Raw genomic sequence first — 25,140 nt, forward strand, 5'->3', positions numbered from 1 at the left:
GGCTGTCTTTTGATTATAATGGCTGGGGCTGATTGGAATCCAACAACATCTGGAAAGTCCAAGCTTCCCGATCTGTGCTGTTTTAAAGAGCTGAAAGTGACATGTTAGAGCTATTATTATCTGAGGCATGCACACACTTATTCCTTTTTGTCCCACTATCATTTCTGCTCAAGCAGGTCTGGCAGCTTTCGATGCACTGCAAAAATCTAAAAGGCCTGTTTGACCAAGGAATACAGTGAGAAGATGACAGAGGGCTTTATCGTTGCTACTTTCACCTTTGCGGGGAGGAAAACAACTACCTTTCATCTCCAGCCTTTGTGCCTATACTCCTAGATTCTACATCATGTCATAAGAGAAGAAGGAAGAAGTTGTGAGAGAATAGCAACTAGGAAGTAGCAAGGGTTGTGTCTGTTAGGCCTGGGGGGAAATGAGACAGCAACCAGGAAAAAGAGTGAATGTGCATGGGTAGTTTTGTGCAAGAAGGGCAAAGCAAATTTGTGGAAACCACTAAAGAAGACAAAACTCACAGTAGGAGTGTGGCCTTGGCAGCTGCTACGAGAGGGGAGTGCATTTAATCTTCCTCAAGTAACACTCAAGGTATTTTCCACATTTTCTCATGGTGATGGCCGGGGCAGAGAAATAACTGGCAGTCTAATCCGATACATGTCTACTCAGAAGAAAGCCCAACAAATACAGTTGCTCAGGTGACTATAAACAAAATTGCAGCCAGATTTTAATATGAAAGAAGGTTCTTGTGCAATTATTTTTTAAAAATAAAGGTTGTGCAAAGGTAGAGTTTTAACCACCATCACCACAGGAATATGGGAGGAGAACCTTTACTTGTTGCTTTTCTTTCCTCTACACCAGGCATGTCCAACAGGTAGATCGTGATCTACCGGTAGATCACTGGACGTCTGTGGTAGATCACTGGCTCCCCCCAAAGAAGCTCACCAACTTTGGCTCCCCTAAAAAAAGCTCCACAACTTTGACCTGAACCCCTAAAAAACAGGCCTTCCTTCTCTCAAAAAGAACCTCAGCAATTTTGACCTGAACCCCCCAAAATGGGGTAGATCACTGCCAGTTTTTAACTCTTTGAGTAGATCACAGTCTCTTGGGAGTTGGCCACCCCTGCTCTACACCATAGTTTTATAGTAAGGAATCCAGCAATTTGGGGGGGGGGGGTTTATGTCTGAACCTGACTTTCCTTTGATCTGGGTCACCAGAGTCTTTCCTAGGCATCATGGCTCATTTGAATATTTTTTAAAATAACTTTATTGTTGATAGCTAATAAAAAGCAGATAATGAAAACGTGTGTGGGAGGGATAAGTTCAACAGACATGCTTTACCCCTGTCACTGTCAGCCTGATCCTATGCATATAATTCGGATGTAAGCTCAATTTTAGTCGGCTTCTCCCAGGTAAGGAGAAGCAATAAAAATGCCATCTTGCACAGTGCATTACAATTGCTATATTGATGCCGAACTTAGTGCGGACACCTGATCGGCATAGCCCACAGCAGCCCCAAACTCCTGAGTTCAAGCGATCCGCCAGACTTGGCCTCCAGGAGTAGCTGGTTTACAGGCACGCGCCACCGCGCCCGGCTTAACAGGCCAAAATAAATAAATGGTCCGCCAATACCCTCAGTACTTTTCAAGTAGACTGGGGGTGCAGGGTGGGAACCACCGGCATATGAAACTTCAGACTGAGATGCGGGGAGAAATTCCTTTGTCACTTGTGAGCCTGCAGAACCCTTAACCGAAGGTAAACTTAGTCCAGGCTGGTTCCTAGCGATCCGGTACGATGGTAGAAGCTGTGTGCTGAGGCCTGTGTAAACCATCTCTAGATAAGTGGTTCTCATATTCCACAGGCCTTGAACACCTTTGCAAATAATCCAATCTATCTGAGCCTGCAAACTTGCACAAGTGTTCATACCAGTGTCCTCTCCCACAATCCACTACCTGTACCCTGTGAAGAGGAAAAGGAGCGAGGAATAGGGAGAGGCTGAACACAACGGCGTGTTTGATTCTTGGCACAATTTAAAGTGCTGCTTATGACCGATAAAGTCCCAAATGCTTTGCGATCAGGTTACCTGAAGGGCAGCTTTCCCCTCATATAAACTTACCTGAGTTTCAAGTCCTGCCAACATCTGGGTGGCAACTTAGGAGAGGGCCTTTTCAGTGTCTGCACCCAGGCTCTGGAACTTGCTTCTCGGGAAGAACCATTTCAGCTCCTTCCACAACAACCTTCTCCAAGCCAATAATAAAAATGCTATTGTTTAGATGGGCCTCTGAACTGAGTTGTTTTAAGTGGGCGCTTAACGCAGCAAAGTGCAATATCAGTTTAAACAAACATGCCACACCCCCATAGCACTTCCATAGCAATTCAGTTCTTAGCCTGCACACACACATTTACATCTGCTATACCTGTTGCAAATGCATTAGTTTCTGTATCCTTATCTTCCACCCAAAAGCTCAATATAGTTGATAGTTTATTTTTGCAGCAAACTTGCAAAGTGGATTCAGCACAGAAAGAGCAAAATGACGAAAAATATCACGTAGCTTCATGGCTGAGTAGGACCTGGACCCAAATGTCCCTGATCCAGCCCGTTCTCTATTATATCACACTGACTCTCTATCATCACCCAACTTCCCACTTTCTGCCGCAAGTTGTTTCCAGAATGACCAGGAGAAGCAGGGAAATACATTGTGCCTTTTCACCTGTCTCATAGCAGTGGCTGGGAGGCAGAACGGAATAAGCTTGCATACTAACTTTGGGACCAGTAATTCATACCCTCCAACTATTCTCCGATGAAACTAGGGACGTCCTATTCCAATAATGTTATTTATACGCCACCCATTTGACTGGGTTATCCCAACCACTCTGGATGACTTCCAACAAATATTAAAACATAACGTTTAAAAAACATTTTAAAAAATCTTCCCTATACAGATGTCTTCTAAAGGTTGTACAGTTGCTTATCTCCTTGGCTCAGGGGTCGCATAACTTCATACCCTCCAACATTTCTCGATGAAAATACCGTAAGAGCTTCCTAAGGGTAAGCATGGGACCCAGGTGGCGCTATGGTTAAACCACTGAGCCTAGGGCTTGCTGATCAGGTGGTCGGCGGTTCAAATCCCTGTGACGGGGTGAGCCCCCGTTGCTTGGTCCCAGCTCCTGCCAACCTAGCAGTTCGAAAGCACGTCAAAATGCAAGTAGATAAATAGGAACCGCTACAGCGGGAAGGTAAACGGCGTTTCCATGTGCTGCTCTGGTTTGCCAGAAGTGGCTTTGTCATGCTGGCCACATGACCTGGAAGCTGTACACCAGCTCCCTCGGCCAATAATGCGAGATGAGCACGCAACCCCAGAGTCGGTCACGACTGGACCTAATGGTCAGGGGTCCCTTTACCTTTACCTTAAGGGAAAACAGAGCATTCCGGGATCAAATCAGAAACCAAGACAGCTTGTGTAAATCTAGGACTGCCCCTGGAAAATAGGGACACTTGGAGGGTTTGGAAACTTGCCCTTTCCTCCCCTCTAGCATGGAAAGGAGGAGGAGAGTTGAAATCAATGCATTCTTCTAGCTTTGCCTATTCATCTAAGGTGAATAACAATAGCTTCAGGCAGGAAATTTGCCAATCCCACTGCCCAAGTTGCCAGTTGACACCTATGGGCTGATTGAACTTGATGTGCCTGGGACCAGGAGGTTTTCCTGAGTCTTTGCATAGCTGTTCCAAATGCTACCACAGTGTTTGGCCACCACAGTATGGAAACAAATTCCCAAAGACGTGTAAATTAAGTGTTTGTTTTAGGGATCCCTACCCTGTCCTTCAAATGCATTCGCAGGGCTGTTTACAAAATAGGTTTTAAGAAACAAAAATGAAATCCTAGAAGCAGTAAATCTAAAAGCAGCATCGTAAAGCCATCTTATTTCTTTATGTTATATGCCGCCTTCGAGCATAAAATTCTTCTAAAGGGGTGAGATTAAAACAGATTAGACGTAAAGGCCTCGGAAAATTATATCTGGAGCCAAAAACATCATCAAAGGTGAACAGGTGATATGCATGAACTGTGGATGAGAAATAGAAGTCTTACCTTGATTTAGGGAGCAATCCTGTAGCCCCTGGGTTACAGGATTGAGGGGGGGCCCATAGGATACCATGGGGGGCATAGGATACCATGGAATTCCTTGCTCAAAGCCAGAGAGATGCCCAAAGTCAAATACCTTTGCATTGCAACAGCAGAAAGCTTCACTGTCAATGCTCCTTATGCGATCAGTGCGGGTTGAGAAGGGGTGAGTTAGGGAGTACTGGAGATTTTGGATCCAACATGAGCCTGGCTTCACCAGGCTACTTAACTGCACTTAAGAATGCCAACCAGCTAGCATTTTACTGGTCCAAACAGTAAAACAGTAGTAATGGGGTCTGAAAAGGCAGTCAAATCAATATAGGCCCTGACTATATGACCAGTGTTGCTGAACTACAACTCCCATCATCTCTGGACATTGTCCATGCTTCCTGTGGCTGATGGGAGTTGCAGTTCAGCAGCATCTGGCGGGCCAAAGGTTCCCCACATCTGCTATAGGGGAAGCATGGAGTTTTTGAAACCAGCTGTTGGCAGCTTTAATTGACAGAATAGTACTCTTATTTAGACTTCAGCCCAGAGAGATCCCGGTTCAAATACCCACTCGGTCATGAAGCTCACGGAGGTGATCTTGGCCAAGTAGTCTCTCTCCCTTTCTAGCCTACCTCTCAGGCTCATTGTGAGAATAAAATGAAAGGCAGAGAACCAGGCACAGCACCTTCAACTCCTTGGAGGACAGGCAGGATAAAAAAAACCCCATAATATATCAATATTTGGCACAGTTGGCCTCAGCAGAGAAAAAGCATTGTGTTGTTGTTGCTAGTAATGGCTCCATCACAGCATAATTTCTATCTCATAGACCGGGTTGCCTGTGAAATAATCTCACCCACCAGTCCTTTCTCCTAGGAAAGGAGAAAAATACCAAAACAAAATGCTAATAATTCATAGGCACGTTCCATTTCCATTTGTGGACTGATTTGTTTCCTCCTCTTCTTGACATACTCTGAACTGATAAGATCCCAATTATTGGATGACATCGTGTCACGTCTTTCTCGCGTATGGATAAAGATTAACCTCAGAGCCCCCTTTTAATAACATTATATTCTCTGACAAAATTAGCAATGAATGCGGAAAATGTAAGAGCTGACTGGGAAGCCTCTTGCAAATTGGGGGGGCGTGTTTATGAAGCTGAGAGCCCAATGGATTAGGAATCAGGCCTAGCCTTTTTACCTCTGGGAACCTGGATTCCAATCCTGATTAAGGACACAAATGGAAATAAATTTGATGAATTCCTCCTGGCCCCAGCTAACCTGATGTGGCTGTATAAGCAAAACAAAAACCACAAACCTGCCACCACGCCTGATATTTGGACAATGTAACATGCCCAATTTTAGAATTTTTTTTTTTAAAAAACTATCTTTTTAAAACACTCAAATGCAAATAATATACACAACCATAAAACCAATAGTATAAATGACACATTTTATATGGGCTTACTGTGTTCTTTTCTTATCATATCTGAAAGAATGTGCAGAGTGGATCTATAGATGATGTTTCCAGTATAAACAGTAGATCCCAGGAATACAATGATATACTATTTCTTTACTTGAATTTCTGTACTATCCTATAATTACTTTCCTCAAATAAATAAAATAAATATTGGAATGTCTTGCCCATTAATATTAGGCTGGTCCCTTCCCTTCCCTTCCCTGCATTGTTTTCAGTGCCTTCTAAAAAAAATCTTTTTTATTCTGGCAAGACACTAATGTTACTATGTATAATGGTTTTTGAAATTGCTGGTTTAATTTACATATTGACAACATTCTATGTTAATTGGTTTATAAGTTTGCTTTTACTGGTACAGTTAAATGAATGTTTTAGATTGCTCTTTGTAAACCGCTTAGAGTTTGGCTGCTGAGTAAGCAATATATAAATATGTTAAATATGAATAAATAAGTAAAATAGGTGCAGTGATTTTCTTACTTTTTTATGAAATAATTTATAAGCCACCTTTCAGCATATAATTGTCCTGCAGTTTTTTAAGACCATTATCTTCATCATCTAAGGCGGTTCAATTAGCACCCGCTTAAAATTGAGCAGTGCCTATTAATTCTTCACCACGAAATTAAAAGACGCCTGCTTCTTGGGAGAAAAGCAATGACAAACCTAGACAGCATCTTAAAAAGCAGAGACATCACCTTGCCGACAAAGGTCCGTATAGTTAAAGCTATGGTTTTCCCAGTAGTGATGTATGGAAGTGAGAGCTGGACCATAAAGAAGGCTGATCGCCGAAGAATTGATGCTTTTGAATTATGGTGCTGGAGGAGACTCTTGAGAGTCCCATGGACTGCTAGAAGATCAAACCTATCAATTCTTAAGGAAATCAGCCCTGAGTGCTCCCTGGAAGGACAGATCGTGAAGCTGAGGCTCCAATACTTTGGCCACCTCATGAGAAGAGAAGAATCCTTGGAAAAGACTCTGATGTTGGGAAAGATTGAGGGCACTAGGAGAAGGGGACGACAGAGGACAAGATGGTTGGACAGTGTTCTCGAAGCTACGAACATGAGTTTGACCAAACTGCGGGAGGCAGTGCAAGACAGGAGTGCCTGGCGTGCTATGGTCCATGGGGTCACGAAGAGTCGGACACGACTAAACGACTAAACAACAACAACAACATTAATTATTCACAGCAATTACCAAAAGTGGAAATAAACATAGTTTAAGTTTTTTTGTTTTTTGTTTAAAAATTGTGCAGATGGACCTACACAAAATTCCTTGGGTGACAATTCCACATTTTCCTAGACAAAGAAACGCTGGGCAAACACAGTTCAGTAAAAGAGGTTCACATGTGATCCATAACAAGAGAGTAGAGACTTAAGACAAAGGTAAGCTAAGATTTTCTAAAACCTAAAACTGTAAGGTCGCGGGCCGATTTCTGTGTACATTACCACAGAGAACAGCTGTCGGCAGGTTCTGTGTCCTACACAGAGAATGGCGCAAGCTCTGCTTTGCAGAAGTTGTTTGTTATGTCTGTTTGCCTGGCCAAATTGTATCCCTGGGCCTCCTGGGAATACATAAGAGGAAATCAGGAAACAGGACGTGTCTGGTAGATGTGAAGGCTACCTAAGATGCTGCTGCAAAACATATCTATTGTTTTAGGCCCGGCTTGCCTTTCTCTCCCTTGTCTTATTTTTCCTGTTCCTTCCACCTGTTCCTTACCTGAGGAACTGACTTCAGGTTATGTGCTAAGTATGCAATGAAGCCCCTATAATGTGTGTGTTCTTTAAAGATTTAAAACAGTTTCAGGAAGGGTGGTTTTGAGTGGAGAAGATGCTTAACGCTTTCCCCACCCGCTTTCCCTCTACTCCTAATAGCTTCTTCAAGTGGGCCAACAGGCTAAAGCTATATGCTGTGTTCCCTTGTGCAAAATGGGTACTTAGTTCCTCGCCTTTTCCAGCTGATTTTGGCCTCCTTGCATGTTCCTTCACAGAGATTCCTAAGACTCCTTCTCTCTCTTTTCCTTTGGCTTCTGTTTATACATAGTACCTGATGGATATGCCTGAGGTAAAGTCTGAATGGAGGGCATAATCCACTCATCCGTATTTACATATCAATGCAGTTACACGATCTATTCACACGTAATCAGTGTGGCTTAAAAAGTAGACAAACAGGGTTGTCCTGAACTCTCTTTTTACAAGTTACAGGTAGGTAGCCGTGTTGGTCTGAGTCGAAGCAAAATAAAAAAATTCCTTCAGTAGCACCTTAAAGACCAACTAAGTTTTTATTTTGGTATGAGCTCAGAAGTGTGCATGCACACGAAAGCTCATACCAAAATAAAAACTTAGTTGGTCTTTAAGGTGCTACTGAAGGAATTTTTTTATTTCTCTTTTTACAAGACATGTTTTGCTTGGAGCAGCAGTTCCAACTGATTTTTAAGATATTCTCTATATTTTACCCATTCTTTTGGGGATTTTTGCTTGGTTTGACCTCTAATTGTATCCTCCGTGCTTTAACGGTGTAGCCAGGATTTTTGTTGGGGGGAGGACTTTGTTAGGGGGGTAGAGCTGTCGTGATTGGTCAGTTAGTTAAGTGTTTCTGTTGTTTTACTTGGGGGGGGGGCTGTCCCTCCCTGCCCCCCTGGCTAAGCCCATGAACCCCTCTAAGATATTGAGCTCAGTATCCAGGTTATAGCCTGACAAAAGCAATGAATAAAAGTGATCACAGCTATGGCAAAGGTGCCTGTAAGGCAAGGAATAATAATGCTAAGTGACTCAGTCAAATTAGCTGTGCCAGACTGGCTTCCAGAAAAGGTGGGGTGGACAGCAACGGGAAATTAATGCCTTTCTTTCTGCCCAAAGAGAGCTGACAAATTCCTAATAACAGAAACCTGTTCAGTAAAACTTCTAACACTGCTTGTGTCTGTAAGTTAACCATAAATGTAAACCTTACATAGATATGAACCATTCAGTTGCGATTGCTATTCAAGGTAGTTAACCATTTGCTTTAAAAGTACAAATACTAATATTTTCCAAAGCTGTGTTAGCCTGTTGCATCAACAATGGCAAAGGCTTATATCCAAAATAGTGGTAAGTCTCTCATTCCATTAACACAAGGATTTGCCTTTGCATGTCTGAACGTCCACTCCTCTCTTCCCTCTGCATGGCATGATCTGTTAAAACAAATGAAGGTTTGTAAGTGAACAACAAACCGTGGCTACAGAAAATGTCATTAAATACTCCTTGAAAATCGCTAGTGATTCTACACCAGTGATATGCCGCGGAGAAAAGTCAAACAGCTGGAGGTTTCCACCTGGATTTTCCTTTGCAGCCAACAAGTTGCTTTCTTTTTATTGTTGAATTATTATGGTTTAAAATCTGAAAGTGTCAAGGCCCTTTAGGACAGTTTGGATCAAGGAGGGAGAGCACTGTAAAGCAGAAAATAAATAAATAAACTCAATCAAAAACAGCTTACCTCTTCCATCTATACAAGCGGTCAGAGCCTCCATTAGTACAGTAGTTACGAACTCCGGTTACGAACTTAATTCGCTCCGGAGGTCCGTTCTTAAGCTGAAACCGTTCTTATCCTGAGACGCGCTTTTGCTAATGGGGCCTCCCGCTGTGTGCACGCCTCCAACGCGTGATTTCCGTTCGCATCCTGGGGCAAAGTTCGCAACCAGGAGCAGCTACCCCCGGGTTAGCAGAGCTCATAACTTGAAGCGTTCATAACCAAAGGTACCAACTGTAGTATAAAATGAATTTGTAACAATGATCTCTGAATAATAGTATATTGATTGATGCATCTGTAAAGCCCACCTATGCAAACTTCAGAGAATCCTGGTTGCGCTAAGATTCCCAAGTTATGTGCACAGAGGGGCTTATTACACACATGCACATCTTACACTCAAATCTTCCTGCTAGAGACAGTCATGCTCAATTTTGGCAATGACCTTTAGAGTCACAGGGCATGTCCAGACCTTAGAAATCCCCACCTGCTTCTTCTTGGCCATTCCATCCTTTCCCCTTTCACTCCACACACCCGTTTTCTATACGTTTCCTTAAAAGATGCAGCTAGGGAGACGCAATTCATTTGAATATTTATTTCCCCATCTTGGATGTTTATTTCTTGGAATCTTGCAACAACACTAAAACAATAAGCAAGCCATTTATTTGCTGGTGTATTTAATGCTTGACTATGCTGTTTCTCGTTTGAAAGCTTAGTTCACGCTACACACCATCAAATTTGCAGTGGAAAGATATGGAGAGAGTAGGGAGGGATCTTTTAGTCTCTTGTTTTGTTATTTTGCCTTGAGGCATAAGGGTGGCTGATTAGCTCTATCTTGGCAGATATAACTAACCGCTTGTTCTTGTTTTTTGAGACAGGCTGGCTAGGTGGAAAAACTATGGCATGACCAAGGCCATCCAGTAGCTTCACCAAACAAAGTGCTGGTTCGTATAATATTCTGCATGCAGCCTCTCTCTTTCCATCATGACATCCTCATTTCATAAAAGGGGGTAGAATAGTCAGTGAGCTTTTCCAGAAAGCTCTGAAGCCGGTCAAAAGTACTACTTCAGTGGGGTGGTATTGGCAGGCATTCAATAGGCATTCAACAGGACCCAGGTGGTGCTGTGGTTAAACCACTGAGCCTAGGGCTTGCTGATCAGAAGGTCGGCGGTTCGAATCCCTGTGACGGGGTGAGCTCCCGTTGCTTGGTCCCAGCTCCTGCCAACCTAGCAGTTCGAAAGCACGTCAAAATGCAAGTAGATAAATAGGAACCGCTACAGCAGGAAGGTAAACGGCGTTTCCATGTGCTGCTCTGGTTCGCCAGAAGTGGCTTTGTCATGCTGGCCACATGACCTGGAAGCTATATGCTGGCTCCCTCGGCCAATAATGCGAGATGAGCGCGCAACCCCAGAGTCGGTCACGACTGGACCTAATGGTCAGGGGTCCCTTTACCTTTATTGACAGGCATTCAGTGGGGTAGTATTGGCATGAAAAAAACAGCTGCACAAATATAAGATGGGGGACACCTGGCTTCCCAGTAGCACATGTGAAAACGATCTAGCGGTCTTAGTAGACCACAAACGTAACAAGAGTCAACAGTGTGATGCAGCAGCAAAAAAAGCTAATGCTATTCTAGGATGTATCAACAGAAGTACAGTGTCCAGATTAAAGGAAGTAATTGTACTGCTCTGTTCTGCCTTGGTCAGGCCACATCTGGAATACTGTGTTCAGTTCTGGTCCCCACAATTTAAGAAGTATATTGACAAACTGGAACATGTGCAGAGGAGGGTGACCAAGATAATCAAGGGTCTGGAAACCAAACCTAATGAGAAATGGTTGAGGGAGTTGGATAAGAGGAGACTGAGAGGAGATATGTTAGCTATCTCCAAATATCTCAAGGGTTGTCGCATGGAGCAAGCTTGTTTTCTCCTGCTACAGAGGGTAGGACCCAAAACAATGGTTTCAAGTTACAAGAAAGGAGGTTTTGACTAAACATCAGGAATAACTTTCTGACAGCAAGAGCTGTTTGAAAGTGGAACACACTCCCTTGGGAGGTTGTGGACTCTCCTTCCTTGGAGGTTTATAAGCAGAGGTTGGATGGCCACCTGTCTTGGATGCTTTAGTTGAAATTCCTGCATTGCAGGGGGTTGGGCGCGATGACCCTTGGAGTCCCTTCCAACTCTACAATTCTATGATTCTATAATCCCCACAAACGGTTCTCCTTAAAAATCCAAAACAAGCTACTTTTTCAGAAGTGTACTGGGACCTGTCCCTTAATAAAAACTTAATCAGACACCCAATTGATCTCTCAACTGGAAAATTTAAATCTTTGAACAAGGTTGCTCTTAACTCTGCATTGATTAGGCAGAAAATAAAGGGAGATGGTATCTATCTCATTTCAGCCACTGAGCACTGTTTGTCTCCAAATCAGAATAGGAAAACATCATAGTTCACTCAGTTAGGATGCAATAGCAAACCTGTGGTTTGGCTAAACCCAGATGTGAGAGATGGTGAAAGTATCAGTGGGGAGAGGATACATGAATCCAGGGAATGGGTCTGGCAGTCAAAAAGTGTTTTTGGATGTTTAATGGGAACTGAGTGTGTGACCAGTCATGAGGGATGCATCTGCGAAGCTGTGTGAATAATCTGAGATGTTTCAGCTCTGAAATTGGATCTATAAAATGCAAAGATCATTTGAACATGAAAAAAACGACTTCAAGCAAGTTTTCGCTTGCACAAACCAAGTATTCTGAGATGTCTGTAAGCATCTTCTTTAGATGAGTTATAAACCATAATTAAATACTTTAAAGGGGGGGGGACTAAAATAATAAAACCTTCAAGAAAACATGGTTCATGAATATTGCTCTTGTATGAAATTTTCTGTTTCAGAGGTTCAGTTGTTGTTACAAAACTCGTTTTGTAAAGCCCTCCAGCAGATGGGTGTTATGAAAAAGCAACTCGACTGGTTTTAACACATCTTTTCAGGACTGATAAGCAGGAGTTCGTTTAAGTGCTTCTGAGAAACAGGAGCAAAATAATCATTTCCTTCGATTTTCCATTCAGCGAAGTTCAAACATGGGCCAATGACACATTATTCTCATGAACTAATATACACCCATTTTTAATGCAATTAGAAACACTTCACAATAGTTCACATACTGCTTTATGGACCAGTGTCACATCCTTTTAGCATCTGAGTTTAAACCCGTTTTGCATGTACCAGGAGGGACTGAATCTTCAACCGTGAGCACCTTTGATGCTGTGTTAACCAGTCTGAGAATCAGGTAGACAAATGGTTGTATTGTAAGCTGTTAAAGGTGAGAGTCTCAACCACTTACTTACATGGTTTTCTGAACTTGGCTAACACTGCAAAAATGCCTTTAAACTCGGGATAAAAGAATACGGTAATAGATTTCATAGTCCCTGCATATGCTTATTTTGGGAGTGGGGAAGATGTTATCTCTTCAACCTGTTTGTACAATTTGGACAGCAATCCTAGGCACACTTACATGGGAACGAAGCACCAAGAAATTGAATAAGAATGAGAGAAGTAGAAAATTAACTGCACTATATGTTTGTTACTCTGGTTAACTCTGAAGAATTTCTGTAATTGGTCTGCAGGCTGCATACACACATTAAAACTGATTAAAGTACATTGGGGAGTAATGAATAGTTAAAGCTTCCTTAAGGGTCTCTAATCATACAAGTTGTATTTCTCCAGAGCATCCACAATGCAGACATGGTAAATTACAGCCCCTTTTCTTTAACATACGGTGCCATAGACACGGCTCATGCGAGAACTCATGAAGGCCATTAAAATGATTTGCCCCAAAATCCTATTAAGAAACAGCTTTGAAATTAAAGTGCTTGCCATCACCCACCAGGAAACTTGGTGAGCCCTTTGCCAAGGTAACCACACTACCCCAAACAAAAACCAGCCTGTTTTATGATGGGGACAGACAGGCCGAGAAGAATTTAGCTTGAGTTTCAAATGCAAAATTGATTGGCATCGCCCACAATTTTAATTGTGCCTGGAAAATCTGGATATCATGTTTTGTGATACTGTGGAGGCGCTCCAGTCTGGGTATTCCATCCTTGGCACTTTTACTAGTATAATAAGGATTTGCATCTAAACCTTGTTCAGTCCACAGCCAGATGTGGAAAGCTTAACATTAGAACTAGTTTGCAGTAAAATGACAAAGGGGAAAACCCCTCTCTAGGTGCAATAAGCACAGGATGACTCTCTCTAGAGAGCCAGTGTAGTGGTTAAGAGCAGTAGACTCGTAATCTGGTGAACCGGGTTCGCGTCTCCGCTCCTCCACATGCAGCTGCTGGGTGACCTTGGGCTAGTCACACTTCTCTGAAGTCTCTCAGCCTCACAGAGTGTTTATTGTGGGGGAGGAAGGGAAAGGAGAATGTTAGCCACTTTGAGACTCCTTCGGGTAGTGATAAAGCAGGATATCAAATCCAAACTTTTCTTCTTCTCTAGCAGCTGTGCTCCAAGGCTTGGGCATATAGGGCTTTCAAAACTGCAGAGTGGGGAGAAAAGCACCTGGATTCAAATCTTTGCTCAGCTCCAATGTTCACTAGGTTGTTGTTGTTTCAAAAAAAACCAACATAGCCTGTTCCTCAGCCTCACCTAACGAGCAAGGATAAAATGTGATAACCCTGCAAACTGTGTTTGTAAGTCCCACATTTCAAACACAGCATCCCCTGTGGTGTGAAGTGTGCTGGCCTGGCGAGGCAAGCAGAATTAAGTTTTGAGGTGCAGTCATCTGTGACCATTGCACCGGGTCCAAAGATCCAAGAGCCCTTGCCTAAGGCAGGGGTAGCCAGTGTGGTACCTTCCAGATCTTTTGGGCTACAATTCCCATCAGCCCCACTCAATACAGTCAGTGATCTGGGATGCTGGCAGTTGCAGTCTAAAAAATATATATATTCAAATACCTCAAGGGCTGTCATAGAATCATGGCATTGGAAGAGACCACAAGGGCCATCCAGTCCAACCCCCTGCCAAGCAGGAAGCACTATCAAAGCATTCCTGACAGATGGCTGTCAAGCCTCTGCTTAAAGACCTCCAAAGAAGGAGACTCCACCACACTCCTTGGCAGCAAATCCCACTGTCGAACAGCTCTTACTGTCAGGAAGTTGTCACGTGGAAGATGGAGCAAGCTTGTTTTCTCCTGCTCTGGAGTGTGGGACACGTATCAATGGACTCAAGTTAAAAGAAAGGAGATTCTGACTAAACGTCAGGAAGAACTTTCTGACTGTGAGAGCTGTCAGTAAGAACGGATTCACTCAGGAGGTGGTGTACCCTCCTTCACTGGAAGTTTTTAAGCAAAGGTCATCAGTCATGGATGCTTTAGTTGAGAATCTTGCACTGGACTAGATAACTCTCAGGGTCCCTTCCATCTCTACGATTCTATAATTCTATGATGCTATTTTGGCTACTCCTGGGTCTAAGGTTTCTTCTATGGTACCCACAGACTGCAGTAAAACCAGTGTTTGAAACTCTCATTGTTTTAGGGGTATTTTGCAACAGGGAATTTCTTTAGTGCGGGCAGTTTCTGAGCTCTAGATGCAGTACTGCACCTAAGATTTCATATTAAAACTGCAGAGTGGAAGGAAAGGAGGGCCTTTTTCTGCCTCCCCACTTTCAGCTACTCTCTGAAAACTGGAAAAGAGACCCCCTTAAGAATATTAGTTGGGTGGGCAGGGGAAGGACTGGACCATGTGAAAACTGAACACAACATTTTAGCTGCAGTTCATTCATTTTCAGCTTTGTATTCTTGTTATTAAAAAAAAGCACGCCTAGATAATTCGGTTGTTGCGCCCATAACCTAGGTTTAAGGTGCCATTTAGCTCCTAGCTTTCATTTCTCAGTTTCTAACACTGGGTAAAACTCTCCACTTGTTGAAAAAGGAAGATCTTCAAGGACAAGAGAGGAGGTGCCTGTCTTATATGTAGTGGAAGGGAATTCCAAAGGGTAAGGGTCGCCCCTCTAAAGCCTTGGTTTCTATATCATACAAAACAGATGACCTGAGGAAGCTCTCACCTGCAGAGCACAGAGATCTGTTGGGTACAAAAGGGGTTAGTTTATCTTTTGTACACCAGTACCAGCATCTTGAACTAAGCCCCACAGCCTGTCATGATGGTGACAGTCTGTCCCAGTTGCTGCATTTTGCACTGGCTGCAGCTTCTAGGCCGATTTCAGGGGACAGACCCACATGGAGCACATTGGCATACATCGGCGTGGTGGTTACCAGTGCACAGATAAACAGTGGTCAAAGTATCTGATACAAATAGCTAGGGGACAGTTTGGAGAGTAAAGGGTATATTTCCTAAGAAGCCAAGGTCTAGAGATGCTTGGAAATGATGAAATGCATTTTAGTAGCCCATTGGTGGCTTGCTCTTCCATGAATTATGTACCACAGAGGCAACAAAGATGAGAATGGTATAACTTATTACAAAGTGATTTCTCCCCAGAATCTAAGGCTGCGATATTTAGTGCACTTAATGGAGAGCAAACCCCCATGAACTCAGTGGGAAACCTCTAGGCTGCTTCCTTTGCTTAGACAAAAGGAGTCTACAATTTCTGTCTCCGGGGTTTGCTGTTGTCTTTTGCAATTAAAGACAATTCTCCCTCTTTATAGATAGGTGTCCACTTAGGGTTTTTTTTACATTTTTGTCCTGTCATTCTTCCAAGCTCGGGGCAGCGTCCACAGGATTATTCCATTTTATGCTCACAAGAATGCTTTGAGGTAGGCATGGTTTAAGAAACAGCATTTGCCTAAGGCTGCAGTTTCCAAGTAAACATGCATAGGATTCTGCTGTGAAGATTTGCATCCATGCCTCCCCAACCCAACTCCTGTGCATTCATTATTAACCCGAGGGCTTCTCTGGCAAACCTAGAAAGAGATCTGATTACAGCAGTAAGCCAGAGAGGGACTTCTCAAAGTATACATTTTGTTCCTTTTCCCTTCCCAGTAAACGTGAAGCCGATTTGCCTAACCAGCTTTTCAAGAAATGCTCAGGGCCCAGTTAATGCCTGCATAATCTGTTCCTTCGGCCAACTCCAAGGGTGTGTCTACAGGGCATGGAAAAAATGGCACTTCGTTTCTGCAAACTACTTTCGAATTAAGTCCATCCGTGGCATGGAAGTGGAGAAGGGAGAATTCTCAAGCTGGCGGTGGGGAAATTCAGGTGCCGCCAAGGCTTAAAGCCTGCTGGGCAGAATATTTAATATGTTTCGGGCCTGCACCCTGCTTCCTCCCCCTTTTAGAAAAGCTCACCTAGGATATTTACTGCACCATTGCATCCAAGCTAAACTTGGTTGCTGAGGAAACCGAGTCGCTCCCCCCCAACTTTCTCCAGAGGTCACAGCGTACACACATCCTTCAGAATTCCTTGGTAACCATCGGCCAGCATGGTTGGGGAACATCCATGGTGTAACACAGTCTTTCCATCGCTAAGGCACTGCGGCCTGTGTCGGAGACGGAGTGGGTGGGAGCAGAGTCTAGTTACATTCCTGACCCACTTTCCCATCCCCTCCCCTTTCCTCCCCCCCTCCCAGGGAGCAGCCAGTAGGAGCCTCCACTTACAAGAACCAGCACACCTTCAGCTACCAAGCAGCGCAGGGTGTGAGCCGTCTGCCTGCCAACTGACTCCTGTCTCCGCACAGTTTCTTGCTCAGCTATGACTCAACTCAAAACATGCTTCCTCAGAGAGACAAGTAAGACGGAGGAGCGGTTCTTAAGTCTGGAGAGACACCTGCAATGGAAAAGCCATTGCTGCAAACTTTAGGCTGGGGTCGATCGGTTCTACCCGAGCAGATTGCAGGGATGCGGAGAGGTTGCTATTAGATCCAGCGGGGTTCCTCATTCCCAGTTCTTCGCCAACCAAATCGACACAAAGGTTTCTCCCTACACACCCTTTCACCAAAGCTGCAGCCACCCCATACGTTTGAAGCGCTACGACACCACTTTAAACAGTCATAGCCTCACCCAAAGAATCCTGGGAGATGTAGTTTGTTAAGGCTGCCGACAGTTGATAGGAGAACCCCCCTACTTCCCCCTGCAAAGCTACAGTTCCCAAAATGATTCCCGTAGCTCAACATCCCATCAGACGTGCTCAGTTTGGCTTGCTCCGCGCTGGAAAGCTAGCCTGTTGATATGGTAAACATCGCAAACCAAGCTTTGTGTGTTCAAGTGAAAATGCCTCATTTTCAGACTTTTTGGGTGATCGTTCAGGCTTTTAAATTTATTTTAAATGCGGCCACTAAAAAAAAAAAAACCTCCCAAAGTGATTTATAACCAAAGTGAACCAACCATACAGAGGCAAAATCCCACAAACATTATTAAATGAAAAAAGATCCAGCACTACAATATACTTGGTGTTGCCCAGACATCTGGCGAAATGAAAGCGGCTTTGCTTGGTGATGGAACAATGAAAACATTGGTGTAAGGTAGGCCTCTCTGGGGGCAGGATTCCCTTGGTCAGGGGCCACCACTTAGAAGGCCTGTTCTCTTGTCACCACCCTCTGAAGCTCCCTTGGCAGTAGCACACAGAGAAGGGTCTCAGATTATGCTCTCAGGGTCTGGGCAGTTCATATGCAAAAAGGCGGCCCTTTAGGGATCCTCAGCTTTAAAGGGCAAAATGAGCACTTTTGCCACCCACCCACACCCGGGAAAACCCACTTTTTACCACTGAATCACAGCAAATGTCCATCAGGTTTTCTGCAGATTGATGTTTGCCCTGATTCAGCACTAAAGAGCAGGATTTGCTGGGGAAAGCGGCAGGGCAAACAGAGAACCACTCAGTCCTGTGCCTAGAAACCAGAAAACAGCTTGGACCCACACTTTCTAGGCACGGAACAAGGGGAAGTGGAGATGAGCCCAAACTGGCAGCCAATGCAATCAGGCCCAAACCAGTATTATCTGTCCATGCTGTCTTGTTCCAGTTAACCTCTCCTCACAGGGAAGTGTCTCAAGCCTCTCGATTGTGTCGGTTGCCCTTTTCTGCTCCTTTCCCCAATGTCTTTTTTTTTAGGGGCAAATGACCAGTAACCCATACACAGTATTCTAAGGGTGGTTGCACCACCCTAGACGAGTATAAATAATACTGGCAGTTTTGTTTTCAACCCCTTTCTCAACGATCCCTAACATATCAGCCAACCCCAGCCTTGAGATCAAAGGAGATCCTTCTCATTGTTCCATCTGCCTGTGTGGCTCGCTGTGCAGTGACACAAGAGAGGACCTTATCCCCATTGTGAAACTCCCTCTCCCTGGAGGCCTCTTTGCTGGGCTTCCCACATCCTGTTAAGACATCTGTTCACCCAGGCTTTGGGTAGAGGTGATTAGACTGCTCAAGTTCTATTGATAAATGTGTGACTTTTACGCCTGCTACTGTGTTCTGCTTTCTGCATTTTGTTTATGTTGTTCTAATACATTTGGATACCGGTTCCCGCCCCCTTAAAAATATCTGTTTTGCAAACAGCCATGGTATCTAGAGCAGGGGTGTCAAACTCAAATTCATCGGGGGCCGCATCAGCAGTTTGGTCACCCTCAAAGGGCCGGCTGTATCTGTAGGACTATGTGTCCACTCTTTATTATCATAAATTATTGTCACTGCATTCAATTATTACTTTTTTTTGTAATAATGTAAGTAATAACTAGCTCTGAAAGCAGAAACATAGTCAGAATAATGGCAAGTAGATATTCAAATTGTACAATTATTGTACAATTTATGTATTTATGTATTGAAAAGATGTATTAGAAATACAGATAATACAACAATAAAAATACCACAGCGCTGGCCCTTTCCTCAAAACACAGTCAGTTCCCATCTGCCAGCAGGGAGGGAGCCCATCTAGCTTCCCTAGGCAGGGAGTTCCAAAGTTCTCTGGGAGGACTAGAGACCTTTTTTAAAAAATGAAAGCTCAGCGTCTGGGGTTGGGGAAGAGGTTGGGTTGGGGCAGACATGGAAGGAGGCTCCTCTTCACGGGGGTCTGTCTGTGGCTGCTCAAGAGGGAGGCTTGGAGAGAGGGGATGTATTTGGACAGCAGGTTTCAGAGCTCCAGCAGGTGCCCCCAGCAAAAGGGTTGCCCTTTGGCTTGATGGGGAGGGCTTTGTCTTGCAGGGGATGAAAGACCCACAAGGTGCGCACACACACACACACACAGCTGCATCGGTCATCTAACCCAACCCCCTGCAATGCAGGAATCCTGGCAGCTTTTCCCTGGCAGCAACTCCAGGCAGGGCTGAAAGCTGGAGAGCTGTTGCTGCCAACCAGTGTTGGCTGCACTGAGGGAGATGGACTGTCCCAGGATCTGGCAGGCTCCTCTGTGCCTCATCTTTGGGAACAGACATGGCATGTCCTCTCTGGCCAGCTGACACCTAGAGCCTGCCTGTGGCGCTCTGGATCGCCTCCCTGGGCTCCCAGCCAGGTAGGGGCTGAAGGGCTCCTTGGGGGGCTGAAGAGCTGAAGCAGGAGCCTTGGGGGTCCTGTTAGGGGCTGGGGTGGTGGGGCAAGTGTTTCCTTGCAAAGGTGGCCCTTCAAAGGTGCAGGGGAGAGGAGGGGCAGAGAGAGAGAGAGAGAGAGAGAGAGAGAGAGAGAGGGAGGGAGGGAGGGAACTGTTAGCCAGCGGGGAAAGTGAACGGCAGGCACGCTCGATCAACTGCACAGGCACTTCACAGAAATTACTCGGAAGTCGCCCTCCTCCTGCACGTGCTTGCTTGTCCTGAGGACATGGGGCTTCCTGAGCGTTGTCCCTGCACAAGTTGGCAGCGCCGAGCTCTGCCGCAGGACAAATAAAGGGGGTGAGAGGCTGTGCCTTCTCTGTCCTGAGCCCCAAAGCCAACCGCGAGGACCTCGCCCGCCCTTTGCCGCTTCCTTCTTGAGGCAAACAGTTGCGAGCAGCAGGCGGCGGGCCACAGCACGAGGTCTGGCGGGCCGGATTAGGCCCCCGGGCCTTGTCTCTGACACCCGTGATCTAGAGGATACCATGTGATGCCACACATTGGGTCAACATTTCCAATGATGCCAAGGTTATATACTCAAGGAATTGTAGAGTTGCAAGGGAACCTGACGGGTCTGAGGTAAAAGGTAAAGGACCCTGGACGGTTAAGTCCAGCCAAAGGCAACTATGGGGCTGTGGTGCTCATCTCAATTTTCAGGCCAAAGGAGCTGGTGTTTGTCCACAGACAGCTTTCCGGGCCCCGGCTCATGTGGCCAGCATGACTAAACCGCTTCTGGCGCAACGGGACACTGTGATGGAAACCAGAGCGCACGGAAACGCCGTTTACCTTCCCACCGCAACGCGACCTATTTATTTACTTGCACTGGCATGCTTTGGAACTGCTACCGGTAGGTTGGCAGGAGCTGGGACAGAGCAATGGGAGCTCACCCTGTTCCGGGGATTTGAACCACCGACCTTCTGATCGGCAAGCCCAAGAGGCTCGGTGGTTTAGACCACAGTGTCACCTGCATCCCATAACCAGCTTCTAGTCCAACCCCATTCAATATAGGAATCGCAGCTAAAGCATCCCTGACAGATGACCATCCAACCTCTGCTTTAAAACCTCCAAGGAAGGAGAGCCCACAACCTCCCAAGGGAGACCGTTCCACTGTCAAACTGTCAGAAAGTTCTTCCTGATGTTTAGTCAGAATCTCCTTTCTCCTACCCTCCAGAGCAGGAGAAAAGAAGCTTGCTCCATCTCCCATGCAACAGCCCTTAAGATAGTTGAAGATGGCTAACATATCTCCTCTCAGTCTCCTCTGACTAGGTCCCTTTTCTTGTCAGTCATCATCCGTTCGGTCCCCATTCTATGCGAAACTGGTAGGAATTATTTTGCCCCAGCATTCACCCAGTTTGGAGACATCCTTTTGGATTTCCCCACAATCCCTTTTTTGGCCTTACATAAGAAGAACCAAAGGCCCATCTATTCCAGCATGCTGCTTTCACAGTGACAAACCAGACACATACAGTACATACCGTAAAACCCGCAAGCAGGACTTGGGAGAAAATACATGCTCCCCCACTTGTGATTCCCAGCAACTGGTCACCCCAAACAATTTGACGTAATCGGCAAACTTGGCCATCTCACTGCCCACCCATGTCATTTATGAACAAGAAGCCCTGGGCTTGGTGAAATAAACAGTCTGCTTATATGTGTATATGCAGTTGTTTCAGAGTAGGTAATAAAAACTATTTGCATGTAAATTAATTTAGGGAAATGGAATTACGGGATCCGGTATACACTTAGGAAGAAATCCTACACATGTGCCATGTCTACTCAGAAGTAAGTATCATTACTAGCTCTATTGCATTAATTCCCAGGTAAGTGGGTACAGGATTAAAGTCTTATTTACCTATGTTTTGCAAATTTACCTCTGTTTGTTTAAACAGCTGTTTCCTTTACACTTTTTGCAAATGTTTGGGGATTTCTACATCGCCAGCAAGTTGTATAGAAGTTCAGAGAAGTTGCATTAAAACTATATGCCAATTCCTGCGTTGAGAGGGGCATTTGCCAAATAAAACCAAATACTCTCCCAGATTTTTTTTTTGGGGGGGGGGAATCTACTCATGAAGCAATAGAATCATAGAATCATAGAATCATAGAATCATAGAATCATAGAGTTGGAAGAGACCACAAGGGCCATCCAGTCCAACCCCCTGCCAAGCAGGAAACACCATCAAAGCATTCCTGACAGATGGCTGTCAAGCCTCTGCTTAAAGACCTCCAAAGAAGGAGACTCCACCACACTCCTTGGCAGCAAATTCCACTGCCGAACAGCTCTTACTGTCAGGAAGTTCTTCCTAATGTTTAGGTGGAATTTTCTTTCTTGTAGTTTGAATCCGTTGCTCCGTGTCCGCTTCTCTGGAGCAGCAGAAAACAACCTTTCTCCCTCCTTTATATGACATCCTTTTATATATTTGAACATGGTTATCATATCACCCCTTAACCTTCTCTTCTCCAGGCTAAACATACCCAGCTCCCTAAGCCGTTCCTCATAAGGCATCGTTTCCAGGCCTTTGACCATTTTGGTTGCCCTCTTCTGGACACGTTCCAGCTTATCAGTATCCTTCTTGAACTGTGGTGCCCAGAACTGGACACAATACTCCAGGTGAGGTCTGACCAGAGCAGAATACAGTGGTACTATTACTTCCCTTGATCTAGATGCTATACTCCTATTGATGCAGCCCAGAATTGCATTGGCTTTTTTAGCTGCTGCATCACACTGCTGACTCATGTCAAGTTTGTGGTCAACCAAAACTCCTAGATCCTTTTCACATGTACTGCTCTCAAGCCAGGTGTCTCCCATCCTGTATCTGTGCCTTTCATTTTTTTTGCCCAAGTGTAGCACTTTACATTTCTCCTTGTTAAAATTCATCTTGTTTGCTTTGGCCCAGTTGTCTAATCTGTTAAGGTCATTCTGAAGTGTGATCCTGTCCTCTGGGGTGTTAGCCACCCCTCCCAACTTGGTGTCATCTGCAAACTTGCTCAGGATTCCCTCAAGCCCATCATCCAAGTCATTGATAAAGATGTTGAACAAGACTGGGCCCAAGACAGAACCCTGTGGCACCCCACTAGTCACTACTCTCCAGGATGAGGAGGAGCCATTGATGAGCACCCTTTGGGTTCGGTCAGTAATCCAGCTACAAATCCACTGAATGGTAGCATTGTCTAGCCCACATTTTACCAGCTTCTTTACAAGAATATCATGGGGCACCTTGTCAAAGGCCTTGCTGAAATCAAGATAGGCTACATCCACAGCGTTCCCTTCATCTACCAGGCTTGTAATTCTGTCAAAAAATGAGATCAGATTAGTCTGACATGACTTATTTTTCAGGAACCCATGCTGACTTTTAGTGATCACAGAGTTTCTTTCTAGGTGCTCACAGACTGTTTGCTTAATGATCTGCTCTAGAATCTTTCCTGGTATTGATGTCAGGCTGACTGGGCGGTAATTGTTTGGGTCCTCTCTTTTCCCCTTTTTGAAAATAGGGACAACATTTGCCCTCCTCCAGTCTGCTGGAACTTCGCCTGTTCTCCAGGAATTTTCAAAGATTATTGCCAGTGGTTCTGAAATCACCTCTGCCAGTTCTTTTAATACTCTTGGATGTAGTTCATCTGGCCCTGGAGACTTGAATACATCTAAACTAGCCAAGTATTCTTGTACTACCTCCTTACTTATTCTGGGCTGTGTTTCCCCTGCTGAATCATCTGCTCCATATTCTTCAGGTCGGGCGTTGTTTTCTTTCTTGGAGAAGACTGAGGCAAAGAAGGCATTGAGGAGTTCTGCCCTTTCTCTGTCCCCTGTTTGCATTTCACCATCTTCTCCTCTGAGTGACCCCACTGTTTCCTTGTTTTTCCTTTTGCTACGGACATACCCATAAAAGCCCTTTTTGTTGCTTTTAACCTCTCTGGCGAGCCTGAGTTCATTCTGTGCTTTAGCTTTTCTGACTTTGTCTCTACACGTGCTGGCTATATGTTTGAATTCCTCTCTGGAGATTTCCCCCCTTTTCCATTTTTTGTACATATCCCTTTTAAATCTTAACTCAGTCAAAAGTTCTTTAGATAGCCAGCCTGGCTTCTTTAGGCACCTTCCATGTTTCCGTCTCATTGGTAATAGGGAGAATTGACTGATCCCTCAAATTCAGCGTTTTAAGATTTGACAATATTTCCTAGTTTTTATACTATAGTTCATCTTCATGTAACCTCTTCTTGTGTTGGATACAGAAAAGTAAATAGTTACCCTCCAGGATCAAAAATAATCTTGTTCCGCATCACACATAAGGCTTAGGGTTGCCACCTTGACAGCAGCAGAGCACAATGGACATTTTGCTGGGGAAATGTCGCCAAGAATCTCCATCTCTGCAAGTGTTTTTGAGGTCCACAAGGGAGAGTCTAATTGACTTCCCCAAGCCCATCTAACGAGTTTCAGCAGGGCATGCTAGTCATTTGGCTTCCGTTTATTTTCAGCGTATGCCAATGCAATACCGTTTTCCCGCAATTCCTTCTGCAGAAGGCGAGTTTGCAAAACACGTTTTAAGTGGAGAGCAAAGATGCTGCACGTTGCTGCATTTCGAAACGAAAAGGTGCCTAGAAATCGCGCGCTCTGAGCCACAAAGTCTCATCGCTAGCTGAGGGCGGGGGGGGGGGCGTAAGCGTCTCAATAGACGAGGGAAATGCATTCAGAGGTACAGTACTTGAAAATTTATAAACCGCGCTGATCCGCAAATCAAAACTCGGGAAGGGCACGACAGAAATGGTTTTATCAAAAGTCTGCAATCGGCTACTTTTTGTTTAATGCTGGTGGGATTTCGGGACCACTGACAGAATTTCCGCTTGTGAAGCTTTTTCCTAAAGTGGGGTTGTGAATAGCAGCAGTTGAATTTCTGCCTGTTATTCGGGCGTTCAGGAGGATCCAGAAACCAAGATCATGGTCAGGAGGGGTGGGGGACTGAAGTTGCACCCCCTCCCCAGTCTGTGTTGTGATGGGGAGGGGCCCAGAGACGGCTGATTTTTCCTACTTGCCAAAGCGTCGACTTCCAACGCCGTGAGATCCCCACCTGCAAAACCAGAAACTATTGAGATCTGCCCTGCTGCAAGACAATTATGCAGAGCGAGGTAAACCCGCCGCTGAAACCAACGGGCTGCACGGGTTCAAGGCTATAAACTGCTGGAAACCCAACCCTGAACGTCCCATTTAAAAGACGGCGGGGTTTGCTTCGGATTAAGCAAACCACCAGAAACTAAGCCAGCCGACTCCCGATCCGAGGACGGGAACTGCAAAGCCAGCAGCTCTTTAATCTGGATTTAAGGCTGCGATCCTGAAAACAGGAAAATAGTAAACCCGGTTGGAGCGCAAGCGGGACTTGCCGCCCAATAAAGACGCGCGGGGTTGCGCCCTAAAGTCTTGATAATATGCGAGTCTTACTTCCGAGGAAATTGGGTTGCTGGTTCTCCGGCTCGTGCAGAGGGCTCGGATCGCGCCCTCTTCTCCCCCCCCTTCCCCTCCTTTCGGCTGGGCGGCTGCGCGCTGCGCTCCTCCAC

General features: G+C 45.0%; 1 long non-coding RNA gene across 1 annotated transcript; it reads right to left on the reverse strand.

Moving 5' to 3' along the window:
- Nucleotides 1-1,182: 1,182 nt before the first annotated feature.
- Nucleotides 1,183-24,961, reverse strand: LOC148684772 (uncharacterized). Its single transcript, XR_015951372.1, has 2 exons — nucleotides 23,840-24,961; nucleotides 1,183-8,750 (listed from the first exon to the last, which is right to left on the reverse strand). It is a non-coding gene; the product is annotated as an uncharacterized LOC148684772 (long non-coding RNA).
- Between the last annotated feature and the right edge of the window lie 179 nt (nucleotides 24,962-25,140).

The sequence above is a fragment of the Zootoca vivipara genome, chromosome 8 (assembly GCF_965207765.1).
Source record: "Zootoca vivipara chromosome 8, rZooViv2.hap1.1, whole genome shotgun sequence".
Lineage (NCBI taxonomy): Eukaryota > Metazoa > Chordata > Lepidosauria > Squamata > Lacertidae > Zootoca > Zootoca vivipara.